Source organism: Pseudophryne corroboree, unplaced genomic scaffold, assembly GCF_028390025.1.
Source record: "Pseudophryne corroboree isolate aPseCor3 unplaced genomic scaffold, aPseCor3.hap2 scaffold_251, whole genome shotgun sequence".
NCBI classification, from domain to species: domain Eukaryota; kingdom Metazoa; phylum Chordata; class Amphibia; order Anura; family Myobatrachidae; genus Pseudophryne; species Pseudophryne corroboree.
This window is the reverse complement of record NW_026969167.1, coordinates 214,234-238,211: the sequence shown is the minus strand read 5'-3', so window position 1 is coordinate 238,211 and position 23,978 is coordinate 214,234. Positions and strand designations below refer to the sequence as shown.

The window sequence follows — 23,978 nt, the reverse complement described above, 5'->3', positions numbered from 1 at the left end:
TCCATTGCAGTACTCTGCTGCACATGTAAGTGCAAGAGAACCTGAAGCACTCACTCATCATGGGAAAGTACCAATGCGTTTCTTCATTGGTTGATGGAAGAAACATCTTACAAAAACTCTCCAGATTATTGACTTTTTAAAGTTTTCTAGGAAACGTTCTAGATGAATGCTTATTAGCCTTTGTCAGTATGTACTTTTGCAAAGTGTCTCTGTGGTGCAATCGGTTAGTGTGTTTGGTTACTAACCAAAGGGTTGGTGGTTCAATCCCACCCAGGGATGTTATTGACCTTGTCATCAGATTTTGGTGATCTTTAAGTAGACAAGTCAAAATTTCAAACCCCCTCTTATGGTGTAGGGTACCTGGCCTACTCTGATGTAATCAGAGTTAGATTTGATTAAGTGATTTTATCAAAAAACAGCTAGGAAGCACAATTTAGCAGTGGTTTGCAGAGAAAATGAAATATGCTGGCAGAAAAATCCAATTGAGTGATTAAACAGCTCTTCATTTTCTGGCTTTATTTTTATGCTAACTAATTTGTTCTCTGAAAAGTGTCCACAAAGCCAAGTATCGGATTAACATCTTTGTAGGGATGGTTTTTCACCTATTACTAAATTAAACTTGCTTCATTGGAAAGGCAGCAAGATGCATCCTCATTTCAATATCTACTGAAATAATACAGGTTGACACCAGGAAACATTAACGCCACTGCATCCTTGCTGCTTTCTCATGTGGAAGTCTGTTTAATGTGAAAACAAGGTGATATCTAATTAGCACACAGGTAAGGAATTAAGAAAATCTTTATTTAAGGGTAAGATGTTTCTCACAAAATCGTTGCCCCAATGCATCATTGAGATTCAAGCTGGAAAGATGATTTTAATATATCATTTGTACATTTTGTATTGCTCTTCTGGTGACAATGTAGTTTGTTTTTGTCAATTACCATTTTAATAATCGGGTAAAGAAAATTAATTGGATTTTTGAAAGAAAACAATACTGTCAATATACTATTAAAACAAATTAAAATGGTAAAAGTTATTGTACTTTAAGTAAAAATAAAAGAGCAAAAATATCAATCCCAGTTTTGGATTACTTTAATTAACAAAAAAAAATGCATATAGCAGAGGATAGTTTCAATCTGCCTACCTCTGGGTTATGGACCCAGCATGCTTCCATTACAGTACTCTGCTGCACATGTAAGTGCAAGAGATCCTGAAGCACTCACTCATCATGGGAAAGTACCAATGTGTTTCTTCATTGGTTGATGGAAGAAACATCTTACAAAAACTCTCCACATTATTGACTTTTTAAAATGTTTCTAGGAATCGTTCTAGATGAATGCTTATTAGCCTTTGTCAGTATGGACTTTTGCAAAGTGTTGCTGTGGCGCAATCAGTTACTGTGTAAGGCTATTAACCAAAAGGTTGGTGGTTCAATCCCACCCAGGGACGTAATTGACCTTGTTATCAGATTTTGGTGATATTTATGTAGACAAGTCAAAATTTCAAACCCCCTCTTATGGTGTAGGGTACCTGGCCTTCTCTGATGTAATCAGAGTTAGATTTGATTCAGTGATTTTATAAAAACAGCTAGGAAGCACAATTTAGCAGTGGGTTGCAGAGAAAAAGAAATATGCTGGCAAAAAAATCCAATTGAGTGATTAAACAGCTCTTCATTTTCTGGCTTTATTTTTATGCTAACAAATTTGTTCTCTGAAAAGTGTCCACAAAGCCAAGTATCTGATTAACATCTTTGTAGGGATGGTTTTTCACCTATTACTAAATTAAACTTGCTTCATTGGAAAGGCAGCAAGATGCATCCTCATTTCAATATCTACTGAAATAATACAGGTTGACACCAGGAAACATTAACGCCACTGCATCCTTGCTGCTTTCTCATGTGGAAGTCTGTTTAATGTGAAAACAAGGTGATATCTAATTAGCACACAGGTAAGGAATTAAGAAAATCTTTATTTAAGGGTGAAGATGTTTCTCACAAAATCGTTGCCCCAATGCATCATTGAAATTCAAGCTGGAAAGATGATTTTAATATATCATTTGTACATTTTGTATTGCTCTTCTGGTGACAATGTAGTTTGTTTTTGTCAATTACCATTTTAATAATCGGGTAAAGAAAATTAATTGGATTTTTGAAAGAAAACAATACTGTCAATATACTATTAAAACAAATTAAAATGGTAAAAGTTATTGTACTTTAAGTAAAAATAAAAGAGCAAAAATATCAATCCCAGTTTTGGATTACTTTAATTAACAAAAAAAATGCATACAGCAGAGGATAGTTTCAATCTGCCTACCTCTGGGTTATGGACCCAGCATGCTTCCATTACAGTACTCTGCTGCACATGTAAGTGCAAGAGATCCTGAAGCACTCACTCATCATGGGAAAGTACCAATGTGTTTCTTCATTGGTTGATGGAAGAAACATCTTACAAAAACTCTCCAGATTATTGACTATTTAAAGTTTTTCTAGGAAACGTTCTAGATGAATGCTTATTAGCCTTTGTCAGTATGTACTTTTGCAAAGTGTCGCTGTGGCGCAATCAGTTAGTGTGTACGGCTATTAACCAAAAGGTTGGTGGTTCAATCCCACCCAGGGATGTAATTGACTTTGTTATCAGATTTTGGTGATCTTTAAGTAGACAAGTCAAAATTTCAAAAACCCCTGTTATGGTGTAGGGTACCTGGCCTTCTCTGATGTAATCAGAGTTAGATTTGATTCAGTGATTTTATAAAAACAGCTAGGAAGCACAATTTAGCAGTGGTTTGCAGAGAAAAAGAAATATGCTGGCAAAAAAATCCAATTGAGTGATTAAACAGCTCTTCATTTTCTGGCTTTATTTTTATGCTAACAAATTTGTTCTCTGAAAAGTGTCCACAAAGCCAAGTATCTGATTAACATCTTTGTAGGGATGGTTTTTCACCTATTACTAAATTAAACTTGCTTCATTGGAAAGGCAGCAAGATGCATCCTCATTTCAATATCTACTGAAATAATACAGGTTGACACCAGGAAACATTAACGCCACTGCATCCTTGCTGCTTTCTCATGTGGAAGTCTGTTTAATGTGAAAACAAGGTGATATCTAATTAGCACACAGGTAAGGAATTAAGAAAATCTTTATTTAAGGGTAAGATGTTTCTCACAAAATCGTTGCCCCAATGCATCATTGAAATTCAAGCTGGAAAGATGATTTTAATATATCACTTGTACATTTTGTATTGCTCTTCTGGTGACAATGTAGTTTGTTTTTGTCAATTACCATTTTAATAATCGGGTAAAGAAAATTAAGTGGATTTTTGAAAGAAAACAATACTGTCAATATACTATTAAAACAAATTAAAATGGTAAAAGTTATTGTACTTTAAGTAAAAATAAAAGAGCAAAAATATCAATCCCAGTTTTGGATTACTTTAATTAACAAAAAAAAAAATGCATATAGCAGAGGATAGTTTCAATCTGCCTACCTCTGGGTTATGGACCCAGCATGCTTCCATTACAGTCCTCTGCTGCACATGTAAGTGCAAGAGATCCTGAAGCACTCACTCATCATGGGAAAGTACCAATGTGTTTCTTCATTGGTTGATGGAAGAAACATCTTACAAAAACTCTCCACATTATTGACTTTTTAAAATGTTTCTAGGAATCGTTCTAGATGAATGCTTATTAGCCTTTGTCAGTATGGACTTTTGCAAAGTGTTGCTGTGGCGCAATCAGTTACTGTGTAAGGCTATTAACCAAAAGGTTGGTGGTTCAATCCCACCCAGGGATGTAATTGACCTTGTTATCCGATTTTGGTGATCTTTATGTAGACAAGTCAAAATTTCGAAAACCCCTGTTATGGTGTAGGGTACCTGGCCTTCTCTGATGTAATCAGAGTTAGATTTGATTCAGTGATTTTATAAAAACAGCTAGGAAGCACAATTTAGCAGTGGGTTGCAGAGAAAAAGAAATATGCTGGCAAAAAAATCCAATTGAGTGATTAAATAGCTCTTCATTTTCTGGCTTTATTTTTATGCTAACAAATTTGTTCTCTGAAAAGTGTCCACAAAGCCAAGTATCTGATTAACATCTTTGTAGGGATGGTTTTTCACCTATTACTAAATTAAACTTGCTTCATTGGAAAGGCAGCAAGATGCATCCTCATTTCAATATCTACTGAAATAATACAGGTTGACACCAGGAAACATTAACGCCACTGCATCCTTGCTGCTTTCTCATGTGGAAGTCTGTTTAATGTGAAAACAAGGTGATATCTAATTAGCACACAGGTAAGGAATTAAGAAAATCTTTATTTAAGGGTGAAGATGTTTCTCACAAAATCGTTGCCCCAATGCATCATTGAAATTCAAGCTGGAAAGATGATTTTAATATATCATTTGTACATTTTGTATTGCTCTTCTGGTGACAATGTAGTTTGTTTTTGTCAATTACCATTTTAATAATAGGGTAAAGAAAATTAATTGGATTTTTGAAAGAAAACAATACTGTCAATATACTATTAAAACAAATTAAAATGGTAAAAGTTATTGTACTTTAAGTAAAAATAAAAGAGCAAAAATATCAATCCCAGTTTTGGATTACTTTAATTAACAAAAAAAAATGCATATAGCAGAGGATAGTTTCAATCTGCCTACCTCTGGGTTATGGACCCAGCATGCTTCCATTACAGTACTCTGCTGCACATGTAAGTGCAAGAGATCCTGAAGCACTCACTCATCATGGGAAAGTACCAATATGTTTCTTCATTGGTTGATGGAAGAAACATCTTACAAAAACTCTCCACATTATTGACTTTTTAAAATGTTTCTAGGAATCGTTCTAGATGAATGCTTATTAGCCTTTGTCAGTAAGGACTTTTGCAAAGTGTTGCTGTGGCGCAATCAGTTACTGTGTAAGGCTATTAACCAAAAGGTTGGTGGTTCAATCCCACCCAGGGACGTAATTGACCTTGTTATCAGATTTTGGTGATCTTTATGTAGACAAGTCAAAATTTCAAACCCCCTATTATGGTGTAGGGTACCTGGCCTTCTCTGATGTAATCAGAGTTAGATTTGATTCAGTGATTTTATAAAAACAGCTAGGAAGCACAATTTAGCAGTGGGTTGCAGAGAAAAAGAAATATGCTGGCAAAAAAATCCAATTGAGTGATTAAACAGCTCTTCATTTTCTGGCTTTATTTTTATGCTAACAAATTTGTTCTCTGAAAAGTGTCCACAAAGCCAAGTTTCTGATTAACACCTTTGTAGGGATGGTTTTTCACCTATTACTAAATTAAACTTGCTTCATTGGAAAGGCAGCAAGATGCATCCTCATTTGAATATCTACTGAAATAATACAGGTTGACACCAGGAAACATTAACGCCACTGCATCCTTGCTGCTTTCTCATGTGGAAGTCTGTTTAATGTGAAAACAAGGTGATATCTAATTAGCACACAGGTAAGGAATTAAGAAAATCTTTATTTAAGGGTGAAGATGTTTCTCACAAAATCGTTGCCCCAATGCATCATTGAAATTCAAGCTGGAAAGATGATTTTAATATATCACTTGTACATTTTGTATTGCTCTTCTGGTGACAATGTAGTTTGTTTTTGTCAATTACCATTTTAATAATCGGGTAAAGAAAATTAAGTGGATTTTTGAAAGAAAACAATACTGTCAATATACTATTAAAACAAATGAAAATGGTAAAAGTTATTGTACTTTAAGTAAAAATAAAAGAGCAAAAATATCAATCCCAGTTTTGGATTACTTTAATTAACAAAAAAAAACGCATATAGCAGAGGATAGTTTCAATCTGCCTACCTCTGGGCTATGGACCCAGCATGCTTCCATTACAGTACTCTGCTGCACATGTAATTGCAAGAGATCCTGAAGTACTCACTCATCATGGGAAAGTACCAATGTGTTTCTTCATTGGTTGATGGAAGAAACATCTTACAAAAACTCTCCAGATTATTGACTATTTAAAGTTTTTCTAGGAAACGTTCTAGATGAATGCTTATTAGCCTTTGTCAGTATGTACTTTTGCAAAGTGTCGCTGTGGCGCAATCAGTTAGTGTGTACGGCTATTAACCAAAAGGTTGGTGGTTCAATCCCACCCAGGGATGTAATTGACCTTGTTATCAGATTTTGGTGATCTTTAAGTAGACAAGTCAAAATTTCAAAAACCCCTGTTATGGTGTAGGGTACCTGGCCTTCTCTGATGTAATCAGAGTTAGATTTGATTCAGTGATTTTATAAAAACAGCTAGGAAGCACAATTTAGCAGTGGTTTGCAGAGAAAAAGAAATATGCTGGCAAAAAAATCCAATTGAGTGATTAAACAGCTCTTCATTTTCTGGCTTTATTTATATGCTAACAAATTTGTTCTCTGAAAAGTGTCCACAAAGCCAAGTATCTGATTAACATCTTTGTAGGGATGGTTTTTCACCTATTACTAAATTAAACTTGCTTCATTGGAAAGGCAGCAAGATGCATCCTCATTTCAATATCTACTGAAATAATACAGGTTGACACCAGGAAACATTAACGCCACTGCATCCTTGCTGCTTTCTCATGTGGAAGTCTGTTTAATGTGAAAACAAGGTGATATCTAATTAGCACACAGGTAAGGAATTAAGAAAATCTTTATTTAAGGGTGAAGATGTTTCTCACAAAATCGTTGCCCCAATGCATCATTGAAATTCAAGCTGGAAAGATGATTTTAATATATCACTTGTACATTTTGTATTGCTCTTCTGGTGACAATGTAGTTTGTTTTTGTCAATTACCATTTTAATAATAGGGTAAAGAAAATTAAGTGGATTTTTGAAAGAAAACAATACTGTCAATATACTATTAAAACAAATTAAAATGGTAAAAGTTATTGTACTTTAAGTAAAAATAAAAGAGCAAAAATATCAATCCCAGTTTTGGATTACTTTAATTAACAAAAAAAAAATGCATATAGCAGAGGATAGTTTCAATCTGCCTACCTCTGGGTTAAGGGGCCCAGCATGCTTCCATTGCAGTACTCTGCTGCACATGTAAGTGCAAGAGATCCTGAAGCACTCACTCATCATGGGAAAGTACCAATGCGTTTCTTCATTGGTTGATGGAAGAAACATCTTACAAAAACTCTCCAGATTATTGACTTTTTAAAGTTTTCTAGGAAACGTTCTAGATGAATGCTTATTAGCCTTTGTCAGTACGTACTTTTGCAAAGTGTCTCTGTGGTGTAATCGGTTAGTGTGTTTGGTTATTAACCAAAGGGTTGGTGGTTCAATCCCACCCAGGGATGTTATTGACCTTGTCATCAGATTTTGGTGATCTTTAAGTAGACAAGTCAAAATTTCAAACCCCCTCTTATGGTGTAGGGTACCTGGCCTACTCTGATGTAATCAGAGTTAGATTTGATTAAGTGATTTTATCAAAAAACAGCTAGGAAGCACAATTTAGCAGTGGTTTGCAGAGAAAATGAAATATGCTGGCAGAAAAATCCAATTGAGTGATTAAACAGCTCTTCATTTTCTGGCTTTATTTTTATGCTAACTAATTTGTTCTCTGAAAAGTGTCCACAAAGCCAAGTATCGGATTAACATCTTTGTAGGGATGGTTTTTCACCTATTACTAAATTAAACTTGCTTCATTGGAAAGGCAGCAAGATGCATCCTCATTTCAATATCTACTGAAATAATACAGGTTGACACCAGGAAACATTAACGCCACTGCATCCTTGCTGCTTTCTCATGTGGAAGTCTGTTTAATGTGAAAACAAGGTGATATCTAATTAGCACACAGGTAAGGAATTAAGAAAATCTTTATTTAAGGGTAAGATGTTTCTCACAAAATCGTTGCCCCAATGCATCATTGAAATTCAAGCTGGAAAGATGATTTTAATATATCACTTGTACATTTTGTATTGCTCTTCTGGTGACAATGTAGTTTGTTTTTGTCAATTACCATTTTAATAATCGGGTAAAGAAAATTAAGTGGATTTTTGAAAGAAAACAATACTGTCTATATACTATTAAAACAAATTAAAAAGGTAAAAGTTATTGTACTTTAAGTAAAATAAAAAGAGCAAAAATATCAATCCCAGTTTTGGATTACTTTAATTAACAAAAAAAAATGCATATAGCAGAGGATAATTTCAATCTGCCTACCTCTGGGTTATGGACCCAGCATGCTTCCATTACAGTACTCTGCTGCACATGTAAGTGCAAGAGATCCTGAAGCACTCACTCATCATGGGAAAGTACCAATGTGTTTCTTCATTGGTTGATGGAAGAAACATCTTACAAAAACTCTCCAGATTATTGACTATTTAAAGTTTTTCTAGGAAACGTTCTAGATGAATGCTTATTAGCCTTTGTCAGTATGTACTTTCACAAAGTGTCGCTGTAGCGCCATCAGTTAGTGTGTACGGCTATTAACCAAAAAGTTGGTGGTTCAATCCCACCCAGGGACGTAATTGACCTTGTGATCAGATTTTGGTGATATTTAAGTAGACAAGTCAAAATTTCAAACCCTCTCTTATGGTGTAGGGTACCTGGCCTACTCTGATGTAATCAGTTAGATTTGATTAAGTGATTTTATGAAAAAAAACAGCTAGGAAGCACAATTTAGCAGTGGGTTGCAGAGAAAAAGAAATATGCTGGCAGAAAAATCCAATTGAGTGATTAAACAGCTCTTCATTTTCTGGCTTTATTTTTATGCTAACAAATTTGTTCTCTGAAAAGAGTCCACAAAGCCAAGTATCTGATTAACACCTTTGTAGGGATGGTTTTTCACCTATTACTAAATTAAACATGCTTCATTGGAAAGGCAGCAATATGCATCCTCATTTCAATATCTACTGAAATAATATAGGTTGACACCAGGAAACATTAACGCCACTGCATCCTTGCTGCTTTCTCATGTGGAAGTCTGTTTAATGTGAAAACAAGGTGATATCTAATTAGCACACAGGTAAGGAATTAAGAAAATCTTTATTTAAGGGTGAAGAGGTTTCTCACAAAATCGTTGCCCCAATGCATCATTGAAATTCAAGCTGGAAAGATGATTTTAATATATCACTTGTACATTTTGTATTGCTCTTCTGGTGACAATGTAGTTTGTTTTTGTCAATTACCATTTTAATAATCGGGTAAAGAAAATTAAGTGGATTTTTGAAAGAAAACAATACTGTCAATATACTATTAAAACAAATGAAAATGGTAAAAGTTATTGTACTTTAAGTAAAAATAAAAGAGCAAAAATATCAATCCCAGTTTTGGATTACTTTAATTAACAAAAAAAAACGCATATAGCAGAGGATAGTTTCAATCTGCCTACCTCTGGGCTATGGACCCAGCATGCTTCCATTACAGTACTCTGCTGCACATGTAATTGCAAGAGATCCTGAAGTACTCACTCATCATGGGAAAGTACCAATGTGTTTCTTCATTGGTTGATGGAAGAAACATCTTACAAAAACTCTCCAGATTATTGACTATTTAAAGTTTTTCTAGGAAACGTTCTAGATGAATGCTTATTAGCCTTTGTCAGTATGTACTTTTGCAAAGTGTCGCTGTGGCGCAATCAGTTAGTGTGTACGGCTATTAACCAAAAGGTTGGTGGTTCAATCCCACCCAGGGATGTAATTGACCTTGTTATCAGATTTTGGTGATCTTTAAGTAGACAAGTCAAAATTTCAAAAACCCCTGTTATGGTGTAGGGTACCTGGCCTTCTCTGATGTAATCAGAGTTAGATTTGATTCAGTGATTTTATAAAAACAGCTAGGAAGCACAATTTAGCAGTGGTTTGCAGAGAAAAAGAAATATGCTGGCAAAAAAATCCAATTGAGTGATTAAACAGCTCTTCATTTTCTGGCTTTATTTATATGCTAACAAATTTGTTCTCTGAAAAGTGTCCACAAAGCCAAGTATCTGATTAACATCTTTGTAGGGATGGTTTTTCACCTATTACTAAATTAAACTTGCTTCATTGGAAAGGCAGCAAGATGCATCCTCATTTCAATATCTACTGAAATAATACAGGTTGACACCAGGAAACATTAACGCCACTGCATCCTTGCTGCTTTCTCATGTGGAAGTCTGTTTAATGTGAAAACAAGGTGATATCTAATTAGCACACAGGTAAGGAATTAAGAAAATCTTTATTTAAGGGTGAAGATGTTTCTCACAAAATCGTTGCCCCAATGCATCATTGAAATTCAAGCTGGAAAGATGATTTTAATATATCACTTGTACATTTTGTATTGCTCTTCTGGTGACAATGTAGTTTGTTTTTGTCAATTACCATTTTAATAATAGGGTAAAGAAAATTAAGTGGATTTTTGAAAGAAAACAATACTGTCAATATACTATTAAAACAAATTAAAATGGTAAAAGTTATTGTACTTTAAGTAAAAATAAAAGAGCAAAAATATCAATCCCAGTTTTGGATTACTTTAATTAACAAAAAAAAAATGCATATAGCAGAGGATAGTTTCAATCTGCCTACCTCTGGGTTAAGGGGCCCAGCATGCTTCCATTGCAGTACTCTGCTGCACATGTAAGTGCAAGAGATCCTGAAGCACTCACTCATCATGGGAAAGTACCAATGCGTTTCTTCATTGGTTGATGGAAGAAACATCTTACAAAAACTCTCCAGATTATTGACTTTTTAAAGTTTTCTAGGAAACGTTCTAGATGAATGCTTATTAGCCTTTGTCAGTATGTACTTTTGCAAAGTGTCTCTGTGGTGTAATCGGTTAGTGTGTTTGGTTATTAACCAAAGGGTTGGTGGTTCAATCCCACCCAGGGATGTTATTGACCTTGTCATCAGATTTTGGTGATCTTTAAGTAGACAAGTCAAAATTTCAAACCCCCTCTTATGGTGTAGGGTACCTGGCCTACTCTGATGTAATCAGAGTTAGATTTGATTAAGTGATTTTATCAAAAAACAGCTAGGAAGCACAATTTAGCAGTGGTTTGCAGAGAAAATGAAATATGCTGGCAGAAAAATCCAATTGAGTGATTAAACAGCTCTTCATTTTCTGGCTTTATTTTTATGCTAACTAATTTGTTCTCTGAAAAGTGTCCACAAAGCCAAGTATCGGATTAACATCTTTGTAGGGATGGTTTTTCACCTATTACTAAATTAAACTTGCTTCATTGGAAAGGCAGCAAGATGCATCCTCATTTCAATATCTACTGAAATAATACAGGTTGACACCAGGAAACATTAACGCCACTGCATCCTTGCTGCTTTCTCATGTGGAAGTCTGTTTAATGTGAAAACAAGGTGATATCTAATTAGCACACAGGTAAGGAATTAAGAAAATCTTTATTTAAGGGTAAGATGTTTCTCACAAAATCGTTGCCCCAATGCATCATTGAAATTCAAGCTGGAAAGATGATTTTAATATATCACTTGTACATTTTGTATTGCTCTTCTGGTGACAATGTAGTTTGTTTTTGTCAATTACCATTTTAATAATCGGGTAAAGAAAATTAAGTGGATTTTTGAAAGAAAACAATACTGTCTCTATACTATTAAAACAAATTAAAAAGGTAAAAGTTATTGTACTTTAAGTAAAATAAAAAGAGCAAAAATATCAATCCCAGTTTTGGATTACTTTAATTAACAAAAAAAATGCATATAGCAGAGGATAGTTTCAATCTGCCTACCTCTGGGCTATGGACCCAGCATGCTTCCATTACAGTACTCTGCTGCACATGTAATTGCAAGAGATCCTGAAGTACTCACTCATCATGGGAAAGTACCAATGTGTTTCTTCATTGGTTGATGGAAGAAACATCTTACAAAAACTCTCCAGATTATTGACTATTTAAAGTTTTTCTAGGAAACGTTCTAGATGAATGCTTATTAGCCTTTGTCAGTATGTACTTTTGCAAAGTGTCGCTGTGGCGCAATCAGTTAGTGTGTACGGCTATTAACCAAAAGGTTGGTGGTTCAATCCCACCCAGGGATGTAATTGACCTTGTTATCAGATTTTGGTGATCTTTAAGTAGACAAGTCAAAATTTCAAAAACCCCTGTTATGGTGTAGGGTACCTGGCCTTCTCTGATGTAATCAGAGTTAGATTTGATTCAGTGATTTTATAAAAACAGCTAGGAAGCACAATTTAGCAGTGGTTTGCAGAGAAAAAGAAATATGCTGGCAAAAAAATCCAATTGAGTGATTAAACAGCTCTTCATTTTCTGGCTTTATTTATATGCTAACAAATTTGTTCTCTGAAAAGTGTCCACAAAGCCAAGTATCTGATTAACATCTTTGTAGGGATGGTTTTTCACCTATTACTAAATTAAACTTGCTTCATTGGAAAGGCAGCAAGATGCATCCTCATTTCAATATCTACTGAAATAATACAGGTTGACACCAGGAAACATTAACGCCACTGCATCCTTGCTGCTTTCTCATGTGGAAGTCTGTTTAATGTGAAAACAAGGTGATATCTAATTAGCACACAGGTAAGGAATTAAGAAAATCTTTATTTAAGGGTGAAGATGTTTCTCACAAAATCGTTGCCCCAATGCATCATTGAAATTCAAGCTGGAAAGATGATTTTAATATATCACTTGTACATTTTGTATTGCTCTTCTGGTGACAATGTAGTTTGTTTTTGTCAATTACCATTTTAATAATAGGGTAAAGAAAATTAAGTGGATTTTTGAAAGAAAACAATACTGTCAATATACTATTAAAACAAATTAAAATGGTAAAAGTTATTGTACTTTAAGTAAAAATAAAAGAGCAAAAATATCAATCCCAGTTTTGGATTACTTTAATTAACAAAAAAAAAATGCATATAGCAGAGGATAGTTTCAATCTGCCTACCTCTGGGTTAAGGGGCCCAGCATGCTTCCATTGCAGTACTCTGCTGCACATGTAAGTGCAAGAGATCCTGAAGCACTCACTCATCATGGGAAAGTACCAATGCGTTTCTTCATTGGTTGATGGAAGAAACATCTTACAAAAACTCTCCAGATTATTGACTTTTTAAAGTTTTCTAGGAAACGTTCTAGATGAATGCTTATTAGCCTTTGTCAGTACGTACTTTTGCAAAGTGTCTCTGTGGTGTAATCGGTTAGTGTGTTTGGTTATTAACCAAAGGGTTGGTGGTTCAATCCCACCCAGGGATGTTATTGACCTTGTCATCAGATTTTGGTGATCTTTAAGTAGACAAGTCAAAATTTCAAACCCCCTCTTATGGTGTAGGGTACCTGGCCTACTCTGATGTAATCAGAGTTAGATTTGATTAAGTGATTTTATCAAAAAACAGCTAGGAAGCACAATTTAGCAGTGGTTTGCAGAGAAAATGAAATATGCTGGCAGAAAAATCCAATTGAGTGATTAAACAGCTCTTCATTTTCTGGCTTTATTTTTATGCTAACTAATTTGTTCTCTGAAAAGTGTCCACAAAGCCAAGTATCGGATTAACATCTTTGTAGGGATGGTTTTTCACCTATTACTAAATTAAACTTGCTTCATTGGAAAGGCAGCAAGATGCATCCTCATTTCAATATCTACTGAAATAATACAGGTTGACACCAGGAAACATTAACGCCACTGCATCCTTGCTGCTTTCTCATGTGGAAGTCTGTTTAATGTGAAAACAAGGTGATATCTAATTAGCACACAGGTAAGGAATTAAGAAAATCTTTATTTAAGGGTAAGATGTTTCTCACAAAATCGTTGCCCCAATGCATCATTGAAATTCAAGCTGGAAAGATGATTTTAATATATCACTTGTACATTTTGTATTGCTCTTCTGGTGACAATGTAGTTTGTTTTTGTCAATTACCATTTTAATAATCGGGTAAAGAAAATTAAGTGGATTTTTGAAAGAAAACAATACTGTCTATATACTATTAAAACAAATTAAAAAGGTAAAAGTTATTGTACTTTAAGTAAAATAAAAAGAGCAAAAATATCAATCCCAGTTTTGGATTACTTTAATTAACAAAAAAAATGCATATAGCAGAGGATAATTTCAATCTGCCTACCTCTGGGTTATGGACCCAGCATGCTTCCATTACAGTACTCTGCTGCACATGTAAGTGCAAGAGATCCTGAAGCACTCACTCATCATGGGAAAGTACCAATGTGTTTCTTCATTGGTTGATGGAAGAAACATCTTACAAAAACTCTCCAGATTATTGACTATTTAAAGTTTTTCTAGGAAACGTTCTAGATGAATGCTTATTAGCCTTTGTCAGTATGTACTTTCACAAAGTGTCGCTGTAGCGCCATCAGTTAGTGTGTACGGCTATTAACCAAAAAGTTGGTGGTTCAATCCCACCCAGGGACGTAATTGACCTTGTGATCAGATTTTGGTGATATTTAAGTAGACAAGTCAAAATTTCAAACCCTCTCTTATGGTGTAGGGTACCTGGCCTACTCTGATGTAATCAGTTAGATTTGATTAAGTGATTTTATGAAAAAAAACAGCTAGGAAGCACAATTTAGCAGTGGGTTGCAGAGAAAAAGAAATATGCTGGCAGAAAAATCCAATTGAGTGATTAAACAGCTCTTCATTTTCTGGCTTTATTTTTATGCTAACAAATTTGTTCTCTGAAAAGAGTCCACAAAGCCAAGTATCTGATTAACACCTTTGTAGGGATGGTTTTTCACCTATTACTAAATTAAACATGCTTCATTGGAAAGGCAGCAATATGCATCCTCGTTTCAATATCTACTGAAATAATATAGGTTGACACCAGGAAACATTAACGCCACTGCATCCTTGCTGCTTTCTCATGTGGAAGTCTGTTTAATGTGAAAACAAGGTGATATCTAATTAGCACACAGGTAAGGAATTAAGAAAATCTTTATTTAAGGGTGAAGAGGTTTCTCACAAAATCGTTGCCCCAATGCATCATTGAAATTCAAGCTGGAAAGATGATTTTAATATATCACTTGTACATTTTGTATTGCTCTTCTGGTGACAATGTAGTTTGTTTTTGTCAATTACCATTTTAATAATCGGGTAAAGAAAATTAAGTGGATTTTTGAAAGAAAACAATACTGTCAATATACTATTAAAACAAATGAAAATGGTAAAAGTTATTGTACTTTAAGTAAAAATAAAAGAGCAAAAATATCAATCCCAGTTTTGGATTACTTTAATTAACAAAAAAAAACGCATATAGCAGAGGATAGTTTCAATCTGCCTACCTCTGGGCTATGGACCCAGCATGCTTCCATTACAGTACTCTGCTGCACATGTAATTGCAAGAGATCCTGAAGTACTCACTCATCATGGGAAAGTACCAATGTGTTTCTTCATTGGTTGATGGAAGAAACATCTTACAAAAACTCTCCAGATTATTGACTATTTAAAGTTTTTCTAGGAAACGTTCTAGATGAATGCTTATTAGCCTTTGTCAGTATGTACTTTTGCAAAGTGTCGCTGTGGCGCAATCAGTTAGTGTGTACGGCTATTAACCAAAAGGTTGGTGGTTCAATCCCACCCAGGGATGTAATTGACCTTGTTATCAGATTTTGGTGATCTTTAAGTAGACAAGTCAAAATTTCAAAAACCCCTGTTATGGTGTAGGGTACCTGGCCTTCTCTGATGTAATCAGAGTTAGATTTGATTCAGTGATTTTATAAAAACAGCTAGGAAGCACAATTTAGCAGTGGTTTGCAGAGAAAAAGAAATATGCTGGCAAAAAAATCCAATTGAGTGATTAAACAGCTCTTCATTTTCTGGCTTTATTTATATGCTAACAAATTTGTTCTCTGAAAAGTGTCCACAAAGCCAAGTATCTGATTAACATCTTTGTAGGGATGGTTTTTCACCTATTACTAAATTAAACTTGCTTCATTGGAAAGGCAGCAAGATGCATCCTCATTTCAATATCTACTGAAATAATACAGGTTGACACCAGGAAACATTAACGCCACTGCATCCTTGCTGCTTTCTCATGTGGAAGTCTGTTTAATGTGAAAACAAGGTGATATCTAATTAGCACACAGGTAAGGAATTAAGAAAATCTTTATTTAAGGGTGAAGATGTTTCTCACAAAATCGTTGCCCCAATGCATCATTGAAATTCAAGCTGGAAAGATGATTTTAATATATCACTTGTACATTTTGTATTGCTCTTCTGGTGACAATGTAGTTTGTTTTTGTCAATTACCATTTTAATAATAGGGTAAAGAAAATTAAGTGGATTTTTGAAAGAAAACAATACTGTCAATATACTATTAAAACAAATTAAAATGGTAAAAGTTATTGTACTTTAAGTAAAAATAAAAGAGCAAAAATATCAATCCCAGTTTTGGATTACTTTAATTAACAAAAAAAAAATGCATATAGCAGAGGATAGTTTCAATCTGCCTACCTCTGGGTTAAGGGGCCCAGCATGCTTCCATTGCAGTACTCTGCTGCACATGTAAGTGCAAGAGATCCTGAAGCACTCACTCATCATGGGAAAGTACCAATGCGTTTCTTCATTGGTTGATGGAAGAAACATCTTACAAAAACTCTCCAGATTATTGACTTTTTAAAGTTTTCTAGGAAACGTTCTAGATGAATGCTTATTAGCCTTTGTCAGTATGTACTTTTGCAAAGTGTCTCTGTGGTGTAATCGGTTAGTGTGTTTGGTTATTAACCAAAGGGTTGGTGGTTCAATCCCACCCAGGGATGTTATTGACCTTGTCATCAGATTTTGGTGATCTTTAAGTAGACAAGTCAAAATTTCAAACCCCCTCTTATGGTGTAGGGTACCTGGCCTACTCTGATGTAATCAGAGTTAGATTTGATTAAGTGATTTTATCAAAAAACAGCTAGGAAGCACAATTTAGCAGTGGTTTGCAGAGAAAATGAAATATGCTGGCAGAAAAATCCAATTGAGTGATTAAACAGCTCTTCATTTTCTGGCTTTATTTTTATGCTAACTAATTTGTTCTCTGAAAAGTGTCCACAAAGCCAAGTATCGGATTAACATCTTTGTAGGGATGGTTTTTCACCTATTACTAAATTAAACTTGCTTCATTGGAAAGGCAGCAAGATGCATCCTCATTTCAATATCTACTGAAATAATACAGGTTGACACCAGGAAACATTAACGCCACTGCATCCTTGCTGCTTTCTCATGTGGAAGTCTGTTTAATGTGAAAACAAGGTGATATCTAATTAGCACACAGGTAAGGAATTAAGAAAATCTTTATTTAAGGGTAAGATGTTTCTCACAAAATCGTTGCCCCAATGCATCATTGAAATTCAAGCTGGAAAGATGATTTTAATATATCACTTGTACATTTTGTATTGCTCTTCTGGTGACAATGTAGTTTGTTTTTGTCAATTACCATTTTAATAATCGGGTAAAGAAAATTAAGTGGATTTTTGAAAGAAAACAATACTGTCTCTATACTATTAAAACAAATTAAAAAGGTAAAAGTTATTGTACTTTAAGTAAAATAAAAAGAGCAAAAATATCAATCCCAGTTTTGGATTACTTTAATTAACAAAAAAAATGCATATAGCAGAGGATAGTTTCAATCTGCCTACCTCTGGGCTATGGACCCAGCATGCTTCCATTACAGTACTCTGCTGCACATGTAATTGCAAGAGATCCTGAAGTACTCACTCATCATGGGAAAGTACCAATGTGTTTCTTCATTGGTTGATGGAAGAAACATCTTACAAAAACTCTCCAGATTATTGACTATTTAAAGTTTTTCTAGGAAACGTTCTAGATGAATGCTTATTAGCCTTTGTCAGTATGTACTTTTGCAAAGTGTCGCTGTGGCGCAATCAGTTAGTGTGTACGGCTATTAACCAAAAGGTTGGTGGTTCAATCCCACCCAGGGATGTAATTGACCTTGTTATCAGATTTTGGTGATCTTTAAGTAGACAAGTCAAAATTTCAAAAACCCCTGTTATGGTGTAGGGTACCTGGCCTTCTCTGATGTAATCAGAGTTAGATTTGATTCAGTGATTTTATAAAAACAGCTAGGAAGCACAATTTAGCAGTGGTTTGCAGAGAAAAAGAAATATGCTGGCAAAAAAATCCAATTGAGTGATTAAACAGCTCTTCATTTTCTGGCTTTATTTATATGCTAACAAATTTGTTCTCTGAAAAGTGTCCACAAAGCCAAGTATCTGATTAACATCTTTGTAGGGATGGTTTTTCACCTATTACTAAATTAAACTTGCTTCATTGGAAAGGCAGCAAGATGCATCCTCATTTCAATATCTACTGAAATAATACAGGTTGACACCAGGAAACATTAACGCCACTGCATCCTTGCTGCTTTCTCATGTGGAAGTCTGTTTAATGTGAAAACAAGGTGATATCTAATTAGCACACAGGTAAGGAATTAAGAAAATCTTTATTTAAGGGTGAAGATGTTTCTCACAAAATCGTTGCCCCAATGCATCATTGAAATTCAAGCTGGAAAGATGATTTTAATATATCACTTGTACATTTTGTATTGCTCTTCTGGTGACAATGTAGTTTGTTTTTGTCAATTACCATTTTAATAATAGGGTAAAGAAAATTAAGTGGATTTTTGAAAGAAAACAATACTGTCAATATACTATTAAAATAAATTAAAATGGTAAAAGTTATTGTACTTTAAGTAAAAATAAAAGAGCAAAAATATCAATCCCAGTTTTGGATTACTTTAATTAACAAAAAAAAAATGCATATAGCAGAGGATAGTTTCAATCTGCCTACCTCTGGGTTAAGGGGCCCAGCATGCTTCCATTGCAGTACTCTGCTGCACATGTAAGTGCAAGAGATCCTGAAGCACTCACTCATCATGGGAAAGTACCAATGCGTTTCTTCATTGGTTGATGGAAGAAACATCTTACAAAAACTCTCCAGATTATTGACTTTTTAAAGTTTTCTAGGAAACGTTCTAGATGAATGCTTATTAGCCTTTGTCAGTATGTACTTTTGCAAAGTGTCTCTGTGGTGTAATCGGTTAGTGTGTTTGGTTATTAACCAAAGGGTTGGTGGTTCAATCCCACCCAGGGATGTTATTGACCTTGTCATCAGATTTTGGTGATCTTTAAGTAGACAAGTCAAAATTTCAAACCCCCTCTTATGGTGTAGGGTACCTGGCCTACTCTGATGTAATCAGAGTTAGATTTGATTAAGTGATTTTATCAAAAAACAGCTAGGAAGCACAATTTAGCAGTGGTTTGCAGAGAAAATGAAATATGCTGGCAGAAAAATCCAATTGAGTGATTAAACAGCTCTTCATTTTCTGGCTTTATTTTTATGCTAACTAATTTGTTCTCTGAAAAGTGTCCACAAAGCCAAGTATCGGATTAACATCTTTGTAGGGATGGTTTTTCACCTATTACTAAATTAAACTTGCTTCATTGGAAAGGCAGCAAGATGCATCCTCATTTCAATATCTACTGAAATAATACAGGTTGACACCAGGAAACATTAACGCCACTGCATCCTTGCTGCTTTCTCATGTGGAAGTCTGTTTAATGTGAAAACAAGGTGATATCTAATTAGCACACAGGTAAGGAATTAAGAAAATCTTTATTTAAGGGTAAGATGTTTCTCACAAAATCGTTGCCCCAATGCATCATTGAAATTCAAGCTGGAAAGATGATTTTAATATATCACTTGTACATTTTGTATTGCTCTTCTGGTGACAATGTAGTTTGTTTTTGTCAATTACCATTTTAATAATCGGGTAAAGAAAATTAAGTGGATTTTTGAAAGAAAACAATACTGTCTCTATACTATTAAAACAAATTAAAAAGGTAAAAGTTATTGTACTTTAAGTAAAATAAAAAGAGCAAAAATATCAATCCCAGTTTTGGATTACTTTAATTAACAAAAAAAATGCATATAGCAGAGGATAATTTCAATCTGCCTACCTCTGGGTTATGGACCCAGCATGCTTCCATTACAGTACTCTGCTGCACATGTAAGTGCAAGAGATCCTGAAGCACTCACTCATCATGGGAAAGTACCAATGTGTTTCTTCATTGGTTGATGGAAGAAACATCTTACAAAAACTCTCCAGATTATTGACTATTTAAAGTTTTTCTAGGAAACGTTCTAGATGAATGCTTATTAGCCTTTGTCAGTATGTACTTTCACAAAGTGTCGCTGTAGCGCAATCAGTTAGTGTGTACGGCTATTAACCAAAAAGTTGGTGGTTCAATCCCACCCAGGGACGTAATTGACCTTGTGATCAGATTTTGGTGATATTTAAGTAGACAAGTCAAAATTTCAAACCCTCTCTTATGGTGTAGGGTACCTGGCCTACTCTGATGTAATCAGTTAGATTTGATTAAGTGATTTTATGAAAAAAAACAGCTAGGAAGCACAATTTAGCAGTGGGTTGCAGAGAAAAAGAAATATGCTGGCAGAAAAATCCAATTGAGTGATTAAACAGCTCTTCATTTTCTGGCTTTATTTTTATGCTAACAAATTTGTTCTCTGAAAAGAGTCCACAAAGCCAAGTATCTGATTAACACCTTTGTAGGGATGGTTTTTCACCTATTACTAAATTAAACATGCTTCATTGGAAAGGCAGCAATATGCATCCTCATTTCAATATCTACTGAAATAATACAGGTTGACACCAGGAAACATTAACGCCACTGCATCCTTGCTGCTTTCTCATGTGGAAGTCTGTTTAATGTGAAAACAAGGTGATATCTAATTAGCACACAGGTAAGGAATTAAGAAAATCTTTATTTAAGGGTGAAGAGGTTTCTCACAAAATCGTTGCCCCAATGCATCATTGAAATTCAAGCTGGAAAGATGATTTTAATATATCACTTGTACATTTTGTATTGCTCTTCTGGTGACAATGTAGTTTGTTTTTGTCAATTACCATTTGAATAATAGGGTAAAGAAAATTAAGTGGATTTTTGAAAGAAAACAATACTGTCAATATACTATTAAAACAAATTAAAATAATAAAAGTTATTGTACTTTAAGTAAAAATAAAAGAGCAAAAATATCAATCCCAGTTTTGGATTACTTTAATTAACAAAAAAAAATGCATATAGCAGAGGATAGTTTCAATCTGCCTACCTCTGGGTTATGGGCCCAGCATGCTTCCATTGCAGTGCTCTGCTGCACATGTAAGTGCAAGAGATCCTGAAGCACTCACTCATCATGGGAAAGTACCAATGTGTTTCTTCATTGGTTGATGGAAGAAACATCTTACAAAAACTCTCCAGATTATTGACTTTTTAAAGTTTTTCTAGGAAACGTTCTAGATGAATGCTTATTAGCCTTTGTCAGTATATACTTTTGCAATGTGTCTCTGTGGCGCAATCAGTTAGCGTGTTCGGTTATTAACCAAAAGGTTGGTGGTTCAATCCTACCCAGGGACGTAATTTACCTTGTTATCAGATTTTGGTGATCTTTAAGTAGACAAGTCAAAATTTCAAACCCCCTCTTATGGTGTAGGGTACCTGGCCTTCTCTGATGTAATCAGAGTTAGATTTGATTAAGTGATTTTATAAAAGAACAGCTAGGAAGCACAACTTAGCAGTGGGTTGCAGAGAAAAAGAAATACGCTTGCAGAAAAATCCAATTGAGTGATTAAACAGCTCTTCATTTTCTGGCTTTATTTTTATGCTAACAAATTTGTTCTCTGAAAAGTGTCCACAAAGCCAAGTGTCTGATTAACACCTTTGTAGGGATGGTTTTTCACCTATTACTAAATTAAACTTGCTTCATTGGAAAGGCAGCAAGTGATGTCATCCAAGCAGTGGGTCAAAGTTGGCTTCATCCCTCGTCTGCTTATGAAAAGAGAAAAGGGATATGCAGGGCATGGCGGCCTTTTGCGACGCTTGGATGACCCCTAGTTCGCATTAAACACCCCCACCCTCCTTCGGTGTGGGGCTCATGTTGGCCATGCCCCAGCCCCTAAAGCATTCAAGCTGATTTCTTGCAGCAGCTGGGTACTGTAACAGCTCCAGAGCTGCTCTGTAAGGCAAGTAAAAGGGTGTGGGCCCTGCAGCACTACCTGTAGTTTGCATTGTGCATTGGAAGGCACAAAGTAAGCAGACGGGAGGAGAAGTCAGGATAGTGCACAAGGTTATAGAAGGGATGGGCTCAAGAAAAGAGAAGTGGAAACAGACAGCATACTAGGCTGGAGAGAGACCTGAGACAAAGAGATCTGAATTATACGAGAGCCGTCCAGGGGAAACACAAATTATGCAGTCAAGTTTCCCACATTTGGGGAAATCGCAAGGGGCAGCACACCCAGAGTGCAATGGGTGAGCCTTGCCCTGGGAGAAGCACCTTCATGATCATAGTATCTCACCTGGCAGGTTAGTAGGAGTTGGGCTAGAGCTGGGGAGGGTCGCTGCTCGGGCACTACCTTTCAAGTGAAGGAGATCCAACTGAGGCAGCACAAGGGAACTCTCAAAAGAAGAACAAGGCTAGAGGAAGATCTGAGACAAAGAAATCTGACTTTTACCAGAGCTGACTAGAGGAAAGCACAAACACAGTCCACCACTACCACAAATAATGCAGTCGAGTTTCCCACATTTGGGGAAATCACAGGGGTCAGCATACCCAGAATGCAATGAATGAACCTCACCCTGGGAGAACAATCTTCATGACAATAGTATCTCCTATGCAAAATAAGTATGATTTGGGATAGGGCTGGGGAGGGCCGTTGCTCAGGCACATCTCTGTCAAGTAAAGGAGATTCAACTGAGGCAGCACAAGGGAACTCTCATCTGGGGACAACAACTGCAGGGAGAACACATATTTTCAGATGAACATGGGGTGGCAGAAGGCTGCCTAATACTGAAGCACCCCCAAACAACAAACCAAATGCAACAACTAGTGCAAGCATTCCTGGGGGATGGCCTGCAGCAGATGGATTTGAATATGGTGATGTCATCCAAGCAGTGGGTCAAAGTTGGCTTCAACCCTCGTCTGCATATGAAAAGAGAAAAGGAGCGTGCAGGGCATGGAGGCCTTTTGTGGTGCTTGGATGACCCCTAGTTCACATTAAGCACCCCCACCCTCCTTCGGTGTGGGGCTCATGTTGGCCATTCCCCAGCCCCTGAAGCATTCAAGCTGATTTCTTGCAGCAGCTGGGCACTGTAACAGCTCCAGAGCTGCTCTGTAAAGCAAGTAAAAGGGTGTGGGCCCTGCAGCACTACCCGTAGTTTGCATTGTGCATTGGGAGGCACAAAGTAAGCAGACGGGAGGAGAAGTCAGGATAGTGCACAAGGGTATAGAAGGGAGGGGCTCAAGAAAAAAGAAGTGGAACCAGACAGCAAACTAGGCTGGAGAGAGACCTGAGACAAAGAGATCTGAATTACATGAGAGCCGACCAGGGAAAACTCAAATTATGCAGTCAAGTTTCCCACATTTGGGGAAATCGCAGGGGCAGCACACCCAGAGTGCAATGGGTGAGCCTTGCCCTGGGAGAAGCAACTTCATGATCATAGTATCTCACCTGGCAGGTAAGTAGGAGTTGGGCTAGAGCTGGGGAGGGTCGCTGCTCGGGCACCCCCCTGTCAAGTGAAGGAGATCCAACTGAGGCAGCACAAGGGAACTCTCGAAAGAAGACAAAGGCTAGAGGAAGATCTGAGACAAAGAAATCTGACTTTTACCAGAGCTGACCAGAGGAAAGCACAAACACAGTCCCACACTACCACAAATAATGCAGTCGAGTTTCCCACATTTGGGGAAATCACAGGGGTCAGCATACCCAGAATGCAATGAATGAACCTAACCCTGGGAGAACAATCTTCATGACCATGGTATCTCCTATGCAAAATAAGTATGATTTGGGATAGGGCTGGGGAGGGCCGTTGCTCAGGCACATCTCTGTCAAGTAAGTTGCATTTGATTTGTTGTTTGGGGGTGCTTCAGTATTAGGCAGCCTTCTGCCCTACCATGTTCATCTGAAAATATGTGTTCTCCCTGCAGTTGTTGTCCCCAGATGAGAGTTCCCTTGTGCTGCCTCAGTTGAATCTCCTTTTGGAGAAGACCTCAATAAG

At 36.1% G+C, this 23,978-nt stretch overlaps 4 non-coding genes across 4 annotated transcripts; all 4 read right to left on the bottom strand.

The window, feature by feature from the left end:
• Positions 1 to 22,130: 22,130 nt before the first annotated feature.
• Positions 22,131 to 22,294, bottom strand: LOC135011834 (U1 spliceosomal RNA). The gene has a single exon (XR_010210875.1). It is a non-coding gene; the product is annotated as a U1 spliceosomal RNA (small nuclear RNA).
• A 151-nt stretch (positions 22,295 to 22,445) lies between these two features.
• Positions 22,446 to 22,609, bottom strand: LOC135011737 (U1 spliceosomal RNA). The gene has a single exon (XR_010210783.1). It is a non-coding gene; the product is annotated as a U1 spliceosomal RNA (small nuclear RNA).
• A 674-nt stretch (positions 22,610 to 23,283) lies between these two features.
• LOC135011928 (U1 spliceosomal RNA) lies at positions 23,284 to 23,446 on the bottom strand. Its single transcript, XR_010210963.1, has one exon. It is a non-coding gene; the product is annotated as a U1 spliceosomal RNA (small nuclear RNA).
• Positions 23,447 to 23,598: 152 nt separating this feature from the next.
• Positions 23,599 to 23,762, bottom strand: LOC135011742 (U1 spliceosomal RNA). The gene has a single exon (XR_010210788.1). It is a non-coding gene; the product is annotated as a U1 spliceosomal RNA (small nuclear RNA).
• Positions 23,763 to 23,978: the final 216 nt, after the last annotated feature.